Source organism: Pinus tabuliformis, chromosome 8, assembly GCF_031772625.1.
Source record: "Pinus tabuliformis cultivar Carrire ecotype Pingquan chromosome 8, CPIR1, whole genome shotgun sequence".
Lineage (NCBI taxonomy): Eukaryota > Viridiplantae > Streptophyta > Pinopsida > Pinales > Pinaceae > Pinus > Pinus tabuliformis.
In genome coordinates, this window is record NC_142294.1 from 1,809,333,322 (window position 1) to 1,809,347,012 (window position 13,691).

General features: G+C 39.2%; 1 pseudogene; it reads right to left on the minus strand.

Moving 5' to 3' along the window:
* Nucleotides 1-679: 679 nt before the first annotated feature.
* Nucleotides 680-13,691, minus strand: part of LOC149243494 (uncharacterized) — an 87,457-nt pseudogene continuing 74,445 nt past the window's right edge.

A 13,691-nucleotide genomic window follows, 5' to 3' on the forward strand; every position in this document is an offset into this window, starting at 1 on the left:
CAGAGCTAGTAGTAGCCGCTTCTCCACCACCTTATGTAACACCAACACTAGCATGGGAAGAGGTCAAGGTAGAGGTAGCTACAACAGTTCCATGCCCAAAAAAAGGTGCATAAGAAAGGGAAATAACATATCCAGTTGTTGACTTAGTAGCATTAGCAGCAGATCCAGACGCATATCCAGATCCTCCAGCAAAGCCAAGTGTTCCATACCCAACATCTATACTACTAGTAGATTCTTATGTTGCTTATGAGTTTGATCTAGAAGCAGATCTAGGAGCATCAGTATGAGAGTCAGTAGTTCCAGTTCCTTATTCTTATGTTCTAGATCGAGATACAGTAGCAGAGGAAGCAGATGGTGAGTCAGTAGAGCGAGCTGGAGATTTTGTCTTTCTAGATCGATACCCCTTTGAACTTGTTTGAAAATAGAGGGCCCAACAAGAGTGGTTCCATACACAATAGAGCTTCCAATAGTGGGCTTAGCCAGTGATCCAGTAGTTTACCCAGCAGCATACGAGTGAACACAAGCATCAAAGGAAAAGACATCAGTTATGAAGAAGTGTATGGGAGTTGAAGAAGCCTTCAACAAGAAAGAAAGTGATTGATAGAAAATGGTTTTAGGCCCTAATATTTTCCATCTCAAAGCCAGAAGAAAGAAGAAAATAGAACAATACATTTCAAACCTATATATCTCATGTGTTGAAAACTCAGTGCATTGACCTCAAGGCAAGCCTGATTGTCATCCCTTGCAAGTTAGACAACTGGGGCTACAATCTATGGGTCGTGCTTGGAAATTCTGCAACAAAAGTATATATAGGAGAAAATTGGGGGTGAAAGGAAGCCTCATTGATTCTAGGATTAATCTTTAATTGATCTAATGAATGAATTCTAAAACTTCTTTGCATCATTCTAGGCCTGTGTGTATACGTAGGAAGGGGAGACAATGAATCCTCAGTGGTATTTGCCTTTGAAACAAGATTTCCAAGGTCAATAGAGCTACCAGTCCTCGGTACCGTAGAAAACTGAACACTGGAGGCAAGATCTTTTTTTTCTCCAAGAGTAGCTCCTCTGTGGTACTTCTTGCTAATACCTCTGTAGAGCCATTAGACAAGCTAATTTGGGGTGAAAGTAGGGAATCCTAGTTAAATGCTACAACTAGTTGGGTTGTTGGGGAAACTACAGTAGCACTGTAAGCCACAGATGGGTAGGAGGAATACATACCTTTTGAGGAAGGATAACCTATAAGAATCAAAGACTCTGGCTCTTTTTTCACCTCAGGAAACTACAAAAAAGCAATATCTTTATCCATAGAATCAAGGGACAAACTTTCTGTGCGGTCTCCATGTTTTCATCAAACTCAACTAGTAGGACGATTTCTTGTTTTTGGGCATCTCTATTCCATAGAACTCTATCCTCATATGGAGCTTTGTCATGGATAGAAGACTTGATGAAATCACCACTTTCTCCAAAATCGAAATCTAGAACTGTTATCCCTTCAAAAAAATCCTCTTGCACATAGAAACAAAACTAAAACCATATATCCATTGATTGCACTAACAGAAACAAACTTCTTTAGAGCTGTGTAGGAGTGGGGACATCCATCAACACTTAGTGTTATTCATGTTTATGTGAAAATGAATATGGGCACTAGCACCAACTGATGCAATAAGCACATAATAGGCTTTTATCATTGCACTCTCAATGGTACTTCATACCTTTGTCCTTGGTCCTTGCTATAGATGATGAGAAATACTTAACCAATCAGAAAACAAAACACACGACTTCCATATATCTCTCATCAGCTTATCACTACCATGAACTCGAACTCAAATGATCTTTGGTGGGAGAGTAAAGCCCATACAAATGCTAATAATCTGTACATTATCAAAACTTAAACAATTTATACAAAATTATAGAAACTATAATTCATATAATTTTAAACCACAGTTTTTATGCCATTATCATACTAAGAGCATTAGAATTCATATTATGACTTACATAACACAATTTCATAGCATAATACGAAAGTTTAATTAACGAGGACGTTAGTTTCCAACTCAATAATTGTTGATACAATATTACTAACATAACAGTAATGTGTCATGCGATGCTTGCATAACGTAACAGAAAGGAAAACCAAAGATTACCGAGACACTGATTACAATACACCTATCATGAAAGTCATTGTTCCCTAATAATAGGGCACCAACTAAGTTTCCAATTTTCGCCAATTATATGGAAATTGCATAGTATATTACACATGGATGCAATGATAATATTCTTAATTACAATAAAATTTCAGTGTACATAAGAATATTCTTAATTATTTGAAATTTCCAGAGTACATGAATGGGATGAAACCTTTTTCACATTGACATAAAGAAATAGAGGATTAATAATACGAAACTTGACCTCTTACATAATAATGGAAAGATAAGTACTAAGCTGAGTTAAAAGCAAAATCAGCTACCATGAGTACATCTGGCATGATATCCAATGGCATTCCTAATGGACAACATTTCTAATAAAACATGTAATCTGCTAAATAAGATTGTTAAGGAAGACTTCGGCTTCATATCATAGACTGGTCTTCAAGAATGAAAGTCAAGAGAGATGACATAGCTAAGTATTTCCCTCACCATCATGCTCCATGTATTAATATTGACAAAAAATGTCTTTATTGATCAGATCCATGTATTAATTATGATATTTATGTCTTCAAATTTAGCTCAATGCGGAAAGGACATATCAATCGGTGGACTACTAGCATTCCCATTCTTTATAGACACATAACATAAAGGGGTAAATCCAATGTCTATTAATGTCGCCAGTGGATAAGAAATTGTCGTGTTGGTCTCTAGTATGTTTATGTTTGTAATGGTTGTGCTCAGCTTATCGTTGGTATCAAACCCAACCCTACAATAGAAATTAATTCAAAATAAGTTCCTGGATCCATAGTACCTCCAAATGAAATTGAAATTGCTATTGACCCTTTCAGCTGCACCATTACATACTGCAAAACTCCTGCATTACCATGAACTTACTTTTGTTCAACTTTGAAAGATTGTCATGTAGACACCTGCCATGCATGCAAACCCATATACAGTTATGGTCAAATTAAGAAAATAAAAAATATTTGAAAAAATAAATAAATAACTGGATGTTTGAGTGGGTACGTGGTCTTGGATGTAATCCATGTGCCCCCACGTCCAAACCATTCCTTTATATTTTATGAAGGATGGCATCAAGAGCCCCAAGGCTCTTGTCTTACGAGTTTCCTTTTTTCTGTGATAGACTACCATTTGTCTTTTTCACACTGCCATCTACTCCTTTGTAACACCTCAGTGGTGAGAACATAGGCCCTGTTTAACACCAACACTGCAAATTTTAGAGCCATGGTGCAGGGCTTCACGGGTATTCCTGAAACCCCCTTTCGATTTTCATCCATGAACCCTACCATCTTTGTACATGTAGGCTAGTAGGAGTTGCATCTTCTTTGAAAACCCTTGACTTATAAAGCAGTACTTGACCCTCATATGAACTATGTTTCCCACCTTAATTCTGTCCCTGAGAATTATGGTCCTCAACAATATTATAGTACTACGTTTCTTCCCTTCGAGTTTTTCCATCATAATATAAACATCAGAAACCCCTTAAATTTGTTTCCCAATGCTGCTAAAGGGAAATCCTCGAACCCAAATCCGCCAAACAACATGGGACTAATCAATTCAACATTCGTCTTTCTGATGTTCCCATCAGAAAAATAGGTATGCCTATCTTATTTATAAATTGTTCTGACAGATCAAAGCTAGTATTATTGATACATTTCGGTGACATTCAAAAGCTACGACGCGACGATGAAGGACTGCAAAGGCCACTGCATTAATTTTTGTCAGAAAATGTCATTTTAAATTTTGTGGTGTCTAGGGTCAGAGTAGTGTCAACAACAAAGTGAAAAATAGAAGCAAACACCCTAGGAGAAGCTCAGTTACCGATGGCGATGAAGGTGAAAACCTGAAACAATCTTTTTCTGGTGATGATGAATCTTAGATGGAACTTATCAAGAAAATCATATAGAAAGAAGATCTCCAGTTTCTACTCCACCCATGTATGGAACAGACCAAGAAAAGGCTTCAAGGTGATGATACTTCAAGTTGCTCCAAGGAAAATATAAAAAAGGAATTGGAGGAATTTCCGAATTGCTACCCTACAAATACTAGATGTGCTCATTTTTGCAGACTCTGGTAAACTTCCAACAACTATGGTAAGTTTCCAAAAACATAGATTGCATATTAGTGTATTGTCTATCAGTGTTAAATTCAACAAATTAGTTTAATTAAGAAACTTAGTTCATGATTACCTTATTCAGACGAGACTGATGCTACCATATTACATGTATCACAACTATGTATGCAACTATGCAGCTATGTATGCATCTATTAAGAGCTCTCCTCGGCCCGAACCTAGTTTTCTAGTTAAGAGCAATTATTTGATCGTCGTTTATTGTGTTGGTTAAGATCTCTCCTCGACTTGAACTTGGTTTGTGCTGGTTAAGAGCTCTCCTCAGCTTGAACCTGGTTAAATGGTTAACAACTTCCTTAGCCTAGTTTACTGTGCTGGTTAATATCTCTCCTCCGCCATAACCGACTCGATAGAAACTCTGTGTGAGCACAACAATGATAGTGTGCTGACTAGGTGAACCATGTGTAAACCTCATGGTGAGCCACATGTAAACCATGCATGAGGTTAAGTTTAATTTGATGTTATCTAAATATAGATCCCACTTTGGTTACTTTGCCTCTTAGCCTCTTGCATTTGCATGGCATATTTAATGTCTTGAATTAATGTTAGCATTAGTTCAAATATTCTAAATGATGACTGGAAAAATGAAAATGGGAAGGAAATAAAAGAATATAACATATGGTTATGGCCTCTCTACCTTCAGAAGAGGCCAAATAAGATGGAGAAAAAATTTTCATTGTAAAAAATATATAGCGAGCCTAGAAACTTTAGTTGTAACCAACTCAAACTAATATAAATAACGACTGTTCTAATTACTATAGTCCCTGCCTTGCCTATGGCAGGGACTAATAAGAAAATCCCATTAATGACTTTTCATTGAAGATATATTTTTGCATAACACTTTTACTACATTTCAGCCATCTGTACTTAGTAAACCCTAAAGTAATAAAAATATTCAATCAATAACTTTTTGTTGAAGATATATTTGGCATAACGTATTTACTACCATAAAATGGCATGGAAAAAATATTTGGACGGTGTGTAAACCTACCAACCTTTTTAGAAATAAACCTAATTTGTTAATCCATCTTTGCAATTAGAGAGAAATCCATCTTCATCATTATCATTCAGAAAAATGTGGTCATATGCATTTAATAATGTTATTGCGCTGAGAGCATTTTACAGTCCAGTATGACCCCAATGTGTAAGTATGCCACGTCCTCAAAAAACAATAAAAATAATTTTAGCTAATGTAGGGCAACCTTAAATTATATATAACTTTTTAATCTTCTTAATGGACTAAGATTAATTATTAAAATATAACTATGTATTTGAATGGATAGTAAATTATCTCATGCTTTTAATAGTTTCTTTATCATATATGTAAATTTGAATGGATCATAAATTTACCTCTAACAAAAAATATTTACTACATTAAAATTCCAAATTAACTAAAATTTTAAACAATTTTACTCTTTAATAAAGTCAATGTCATTTCTTAAATCAAAGGGAAAAGGTTAATTCAACACAAATAATTGAAAATCTTGCTCCAAGATAACAATGTTTAACATTCAACATTTTTCCCTATTTAAAAGTCAATCTAATTATTATTATGTATAAACACAATATAAATTTAAAATATAAAGAGGTTTACGGACACTAAAAAAAGATATATGGTAAATAGATAAAAATATAAATAAAGTGAGGTATGGTAAATAAATAAAACCTTTGTTTATACTTACTCCATAGGTATGGTAAATAAATAAAAATATAAATAAACTAGAGGTATGTGTTGGGATGGGGTCCCCTAGGGTTAATTTTGGGGCAAAAGCCCAAGTTTTGTTGTAAAGTCTCCACAAGTTGTGGTCAAGGAGTAAGTAGAGAGTTAAATTTTCATAAAGGGTTTTACCCTTCTTTTATGTATGTTGAGTCGGCTTTTGAAGATCTACCCATGGTTTGCAGGCCATGGGATTGTATAAATATGTGTGTCTTAGGATTTCTAAGGAAAGAAATAGAGACAAAGATGAATGTAATGGGTCAGTAAGAGGAAGAGCGTAAAAGTATTAAAGTAGAAGGAAGGCTTTGCAGCTGTGTGTGCATAGGCCTAGAGTAGAGTACACAACTGAGTGCACGGACCCCTCAGCGGAGTGTGCAGGGAATTCTTGAGTCTATAAACAAAACTGAGTATTAATAAAGAAGATTGTTGTAGAAATACTTGTGTTTATCTCTTTACTTCTGTTTATATGAATGCGCCTTATGTTATAATGGGTTTATGAAATGATGATGTATTGATGCATGATTACTGTTAACTCTTTATGTGAAGATTATCTTATTGTATGTGGAAGTTATTAATCACTTAAGCCGATCTGAGTAATTACTGGGTTAAGAATAATCTTTGATGCACGTAAGTAGCTGATTCGCATATTTAGGGTTCACAAAAGACAGTGGTAAACATTCGCAATGGTATAGAAGCCGATTAAGGGTAGTTATATCGATAAGCCCTAAAGGCTTATTGATCGGCGCGAAGGCAGATTTAGTGAATAAAATGACATCACACTCATTTGTGGGTGCAGAAACTTGGTTCCAGCATCCCCCCATACTGCTTTGGGTGAGAATTCAGTCTGCACTCCATGGATTGATGCCGAAAGGGCCAGTAGTGTAGGGATTTTTTTGGCGAAACTAACTTTGAACTTGGGTTAGGACCCACTAAGCTAACAAATGGTTCCATTGCCGGGACTGGGATCTACATAAAGATATGGGTGATGTCACATCACTGGAATCTGACCAAGAAAGAAATTGAGGAATGGTTGGATAGAAAGATCCATGAATTTGCGGCGAAAGAAAACAGGAATCCATGCCTGACGAAAGAACAGTGGTTGGACAGATACCTATACACAGAGATACACGAAATCTTCTTTTGCACCTTCCTAATCGAACTATACGAGTGGATTGCTAAATTGGCAGATGACCAAGGAAGGTGGAGGCTTGACGGTCCAATAGTGTGGACCCCGGAGCTAGTATGGAGATTGGAAGCTTCTGAAGATAAGCTCGTGCATGCTGTCGATCACTGGCTTGATTGATTCATAGGAGGATTTGTGATAAAACTTGCGGTCGATACCTCAGTCAACTACAGTGAAGTAGAGCAATGCTTCTTCAAGGGACCGCACGGTAAGTATTTAAGATATTGGAATACTTGGATTAAGATGCTCTTGTGTGAAAAGTGGGTTATGCCATTACCTTGATGTTTGGAGCTACGCGAAGTGGAAAGTTCTTCAGGGATAGAGGGAGAATAGGTCCTGAATATAGCCCGCTGATTGAGCCTCCTCTGAGTGATGACGAGGGAGCATCATAGGCTTCAATGTAGAGCATTGTCCAATTGATAAGACAAGGGTTCCTACGAACACCTTATTCGTCCACACCACCTCCACCTTCACCTCCATAGCATACACATTCGCCCACACCACCACCACCTCTGCCACCATTCAATATTTTGAGTACAATGAATTTGTCCGTCTTCAAGGGCGTGGGAAATGAGGAGCCATACCAATTTTGGTTCTTTGTGAAGGCCATGTAGATAACACAAAATATTACAGATGATCACATGAAGAAAGTGGAGTTGGAAACTTCTCTACAAGATCACACGTTGACGTGGTACATTAAGTACTGCACTGATAACCCGTTGGCATCGTTAGCAAACACTCAGACTGCTTTGAATAAGCAATTCGGTAGGCCTAAGTCCAAAATGCAATTGGTAGTGGGATTCAAGAAATCGCGATGAGAATTGGTGAAACACCTTGGGACTAGATCAGAGACTGAAGTGCGGAATCCACGAAGCCAATATGAATCTCACAGACAGTCATCACCGCGATTGGTTTATAGCTACACTCCCGCCTCACTTAAGGATTGCTCTGTCACAACAAAAGATAGGAACACATGTAGAAGCGCTGGAGATTGCAATGAGACTACATGAGATGCCTATCCAGGACGCGACATTGGGAGTTCAATAGATGCATACAGATTTGCAGAATCCCTACTTGGAGTTTCAAAGCTTGAAAAAGGAAAAAGTGACTCGGCCAGAGGTGTGTGAAGATGTTTGGTGCCTTAAGTGTAAAAGCGAGGGGCATGATAAGGAGCACTGCCCTGTTTTCACAAATTATATGGCAAGAGGAGGGCCAAGGCCCCTGAGGTAGGAAGCTCAAGCTGGACCAAGTACAAGTCTCGGGCTGTGGTATGCTATCTATCAAGTAGCAGGAATATATGTAACAGACAATTGCCACTTACTGCAAAACTTTGTGCAGACACCGCAATAGTTATTTTGCAATTTCTATAAATCGGCAGGCCATGATGAATGCAATTGACGTAGCTATGAATTAATGATGGAAAGAACGCTCGCTTATTGAATGCAAATAGAAACTTAGCCTTTGAATCAAGGTGCTGGGGGAGTGCATGGAGGATATCAGGGTCGCAGACGAGGCTGAGGAGGAGGAGGACTTGGTAGAGGTCGAGGGCAAGTTATTTGCTATAATTATGGAGTGCCAGGACACTACGCACAGGAGTGTATGAGCCAGACACACCTGTCATGCCACTATTGTACTCAGTTTGACCACGCGAAAGAAGAATTCCTTATATTGATAGCCAAAATGTAGGAGAAGAAGGCACAACCTTAGTAGCCTACCCAAAATTTGCAGATGATGAGGGTAGAGCCTCGCGAAGAAGATCCCAATGTCAATATTGTGTTGTGAAGTGGTATGACGACTGATGATGATAAGGGATAATAACCTGAAGAAGGTGGATGGATCTACAAGGCATTAGGAAAAGAAGTTGGGTTTGATTTGGAGCACGCAAAGGAAATGTTCATGGAACCAAAGAAAAGCTTCACTAAAGCCTCTACCTCAGGAAGTCAGGATAGGTTTTTCAAAGAAGGTGACCCCTCCATGCTTACTAATTTCTTGGAGACTTGCATGAAATTGCGGCGCGACAATTGGGATGTCAAAGGATTACAGGAGTTGATAAAAAAATGTGCTGGTAGAGATAATACTTCTGATGGGCACCATGCGATCAGAAAGATCGGCAGACATAAGATGAGAACATGACACGAGATGAGGCTCACTGTGCAAATAGGAGAATATGAGATGGATCAAGTTATTTTGGATCTAGGGTCAGATGCGAATGTTTTGCCTAAACAAAATTGGGAAAAGATGGGAGGCATGCACTACAGTGGTCTTCGATTCAATTATGAATGGAAAATCAACTGAAGATTATCCCTGTGGGGAGATTGCATGAGGTAACTATAGATATAGAAGATGCGACTGTGTTGGCTAACTTTGAAGTAATAGAGATTGTTGATGACAACAATCGATATCCTACACTCCTTGGAATTTATTGGGCTATTGACATGAATGGGGTCATCAATTTGAAGAAGTGGACAATGTCATTTGAAAGGAAAATGCTCCGTGTGGTAGTACCATTGGACCCTGCAAAAGGACCACGCTCAACTGAACCGGTCCATGACTATGAGGAAAGCAACGATGATTTGGACCAGATCTATAAGATAATGGTGTGAGACAAATATCGGGTTAATCTAAAAGCCGATGGACGAATTGCATGGGATCGTGAAAGCTCTTGTACATCATATTCGGATGAAGAATTGGAGCACTGGCAGAATAGGTTGCACAAAGTATCTACATTGTGTTGTAATATGATGACTAAATCGTTGTGTTGTGTATCATCCGAGGTAAGAAGTTTTCCTTATTATGATGGTCTAACTGACATTGATAAATTTCTGGATGCATTTGAAATGGAAGTTCTTGAGAAACACCGCTTCCAAGCACTAGATTTGGCACTGCGCACTATCCTTGCACGGTGGTGGGGTACGCATAAAGACAAATTTGAAGAATGGTGCGACTATAGGAAGATATGAGGATGAGATTTGGTCACCCCAAGGTACGATTGAATGAGAAGTATGATGGGAGAAATTATCCGTGTGATCATTTGGCAAAGTGGATTAAGGTTTATGGAATGGAGCCGCAACTAGAGTGGGTGCATATTTTCTGTCACACTTTTGACATCATCCCTGTGAACTGGTATTTGGAAACAGAGCTCTGCCACAGCACTACGGAATGGGATATATTAAGAGAGGGGTTCGTGAGGACGTTCAACTTTGAAGATGGATTCGAAAGTATTGACGAAGTGCTGTAGGAGGTTAAGGTAGCAATCTTCAGAATTCCACAGGATCCCTTGGAATTGATTCAATCGGATTGGAGCACCCAGCTATGCCATGTGCTGGAATGCTATAATATGACTATTGAAGGGGAAGATCAGGATCTAAGGAATATTAATATCCCTGAAGTAGAAGGCTACCACAAAGTAGAGGGACCATAGGTAGAGAACCCCGACATCATCGCGTCACTAAAAACTAATAAAGTAAACATTGGTACAGAAGCAGAACCAAAGTTTCCAAAGATAGGGGATTACTGGGATGATGCTACAGTCGATAAGGTCACTGAGTTGCTCTGCGAATATCAGGATTTATTTCCCACAAAATTTTCGGATATGAAAGGCATCATAGGTAGTTTGGGAGTGATGAAAATAACTTTGAAACCGGACGTGAAGCCTGTTAAGTAGAGGCCATATCGTCTTCATCCAAAATACAAGGAAAAGGTCTTCTTGGAGTTGGACAAGATGCTTGCAATGGGTATTATTGAAACAATGGAGAAATCTGATTGGGTGAGTTCAATGGTCGTTCAAGAAAAGAAGTAGAAGGATGAAATAAGGATCTACACAAATCTCAGGAAGCTGAATGATGCTTGCGTTCATGATCCTTTTCCAATTTTGCTCACAGATGAAGTACTGGATAATGTTGGCGGGCAGGAGGCCTATTCATTCACTGATGGGTTCTCTGGATACCATCAGATAAAGATCGCACCAGAAGACAGGCATAAGACCACCTTCGTGACAAAATGGGGATGTTTCCAATATAAAGTGATGCCTTTCGGACTTAAGAATGTGCCAGCGATCTTCTCACGCATGGTAAACACGACGTTCAAGGAGTTCATTCATAAGTTCTTAGGATGACTAGACAGTGTTTGGGCTAGTTAAGCACCATGTAGACACTCTGCGCTTAATGTTGGATACATACCGAAGGTATCAAATTGTGCTAAACCTAAAGAAATGCCTGTTTTGCTTCCATTTTGGGATCTTGTTAGGTCATGTGGTGTGCAGGCAAGGAATTATGGTGGACTCTGCTAAGATCATGGTAATAATAAATTTGGAAGCCCTAAGGAGTGTTAAACAGTTGTGGCTACGCTGGGCCATACTGGATATTATCGGAAGTTCATCAAAAGTTATGCTTAGATTACCATGCCTATGGAAAAGCTACTGAAGAAGGACACTACATTCTGTTGGGATGAAGAGTGCTAGCGCAACCTGGATGTACTAAAGGAGAAAATGGTCACTGCGCTGATCCTATTCTTCCTAGATTAGAAGGAGTTCCATGTGCATGTAGATTCCTCATGTATTGCACTAGGAGCATTGTTGACAAAGGTTGGCAAAGGAGAGCTGGATCACCCTATAACATTTGTGAGGAGGAAGTTGTCCAAGGCTGACAAGGGTTGGCTATGGTGTATGCACTCCAGACGTTCAGACATTACCTGTTAGGCGGACATTTCAAGATGTACACAAACCATTCTGCATTGAAATACTTGGTTAATAAGCCTTTTTTGGGGTGGAAAATATGTAGATGGATGCTGTTGTTTCAGGAGTATGATTTTGAGGTAATTATGAAGCCAGTGCAATTAAATGTAGGACTGGACCATCTATCGCACATTCAAATGGGGTAGGAGCCTACCAATTTGGAGGAAGGGCTACCTGACGTGAAACTCTTCGTGGTGCACATAGCGGATAATCACTTTGTGGACATTATCCACTTTCTGACCACAGGGACGACTCTAGAGGGATACACTAGTCAACAGAAGAAAGAATTGGTGGTGCGTGCGATAGTCTTTAAAGTTATTGCAGGCCATTTGTATAAGATGGGATTGAATGAAATACTTCGACGCTATGTGCCTAACATTGAAAGAAACAATATCCTCGCAGAAGCTCATGGAGGAGCTGCGAGAAGGAATTATGCAGGAAAAGAAACATTGCAAAAGATTTTATGTGCTAGGTTGTGGTGGGCGATGCTGCATAAGGATTCCAAAGCATATTGTAGGGAATGCGATGCATGTCAAAGGACGGGCAAGCCATCGCAAAGGGATGAGATTCCTCTAAATCTGTAGGTGTCGTTGTAGCCATTTGAGAAACAGGCAATTGATTTTGTAGGATCGATTCAGCCTCTAGGCAAGAAGATGGGTTCGCGATATATCATCACTGCGACCGAATATTTGACCAGATGGGCGGAGGCACAACCTATGAAAGACTGTACAAGGGCAACAACAATGAAATTCCTATTCGAACATGTGTTGACCAGGTTTGGTTTCCTGAAGGTTTTGATGAGTGACCGCAGTATGAAACAGTTAGTGCACTGCCAGAGGAGTTCCAGGTTTACCATTAGAAGTGTACACCATACCATCCTCATGCCAATGGAATAGTTGAGGCTTTTAATAAGATATTGGACAATGCATTGACAAAGGTTTGTAACGTGCAGAAAAATGATTGGGACATGCGCGTATCAGCAGTGTTATGGGCCTATAAAACTACTTAAAAGCTTACTCGTCAGACACCTATTGGGTTGGCCTATGGTGTAGAAGTTGTAATGCCTATAGAATGCATTATGCATAGTATACGTATAGCGGCTTTCACAGGAATGGTGGAGGGATGTTTTTGGCTGGATTCCATTAGCAGGTTTAGAGGGGATGTGGAAAAGCTTGGCACAATCGGCACATCAAACTAGTAACACACCTTTAAGGTAAATGATTTAGTTTTATTATACGATAATAAGTTTGATAAGTTTCCAGGAAAATTTCAGATCCATTGGATGGGGCCATATGTTATCAAAGAGATTACAGATGGTGGAGCAATTTAGCTTGCAAAATTGAATGGAGATCCATTTTTAGGAAGGGTGAATGGAAGTCAATTGAATCCATACACCGAGGATCCGGCCCAATGACTACATGACGGTAGCACAGTATTAGCGCTCCAGGAAGCTGCAAGGAGGCGTGGGACTATAAACTAGTCTGCCTGGTTTGAAGAGCTATGCGACAGGGGTCTGCGCAAAAATGAATGATGTCACAATACCAGAAGAAGTGCAAAGGGAGCTGCACTATGGGAGGAGAGACCACTCAATGCAGCCATAAAGTAATCGTTATAGTCACTGTTCATGATTTGACTACCCGGAGACAGTTAAGAGGAGCGGGGGGGGGGGGGGGGGGCGACATTTAAGGCATTTAAGGCTGAATTTAAGAGTGAAATATTTGGAAATCTGCCACCAATTTAGAATTTATGGACGGATTTTGG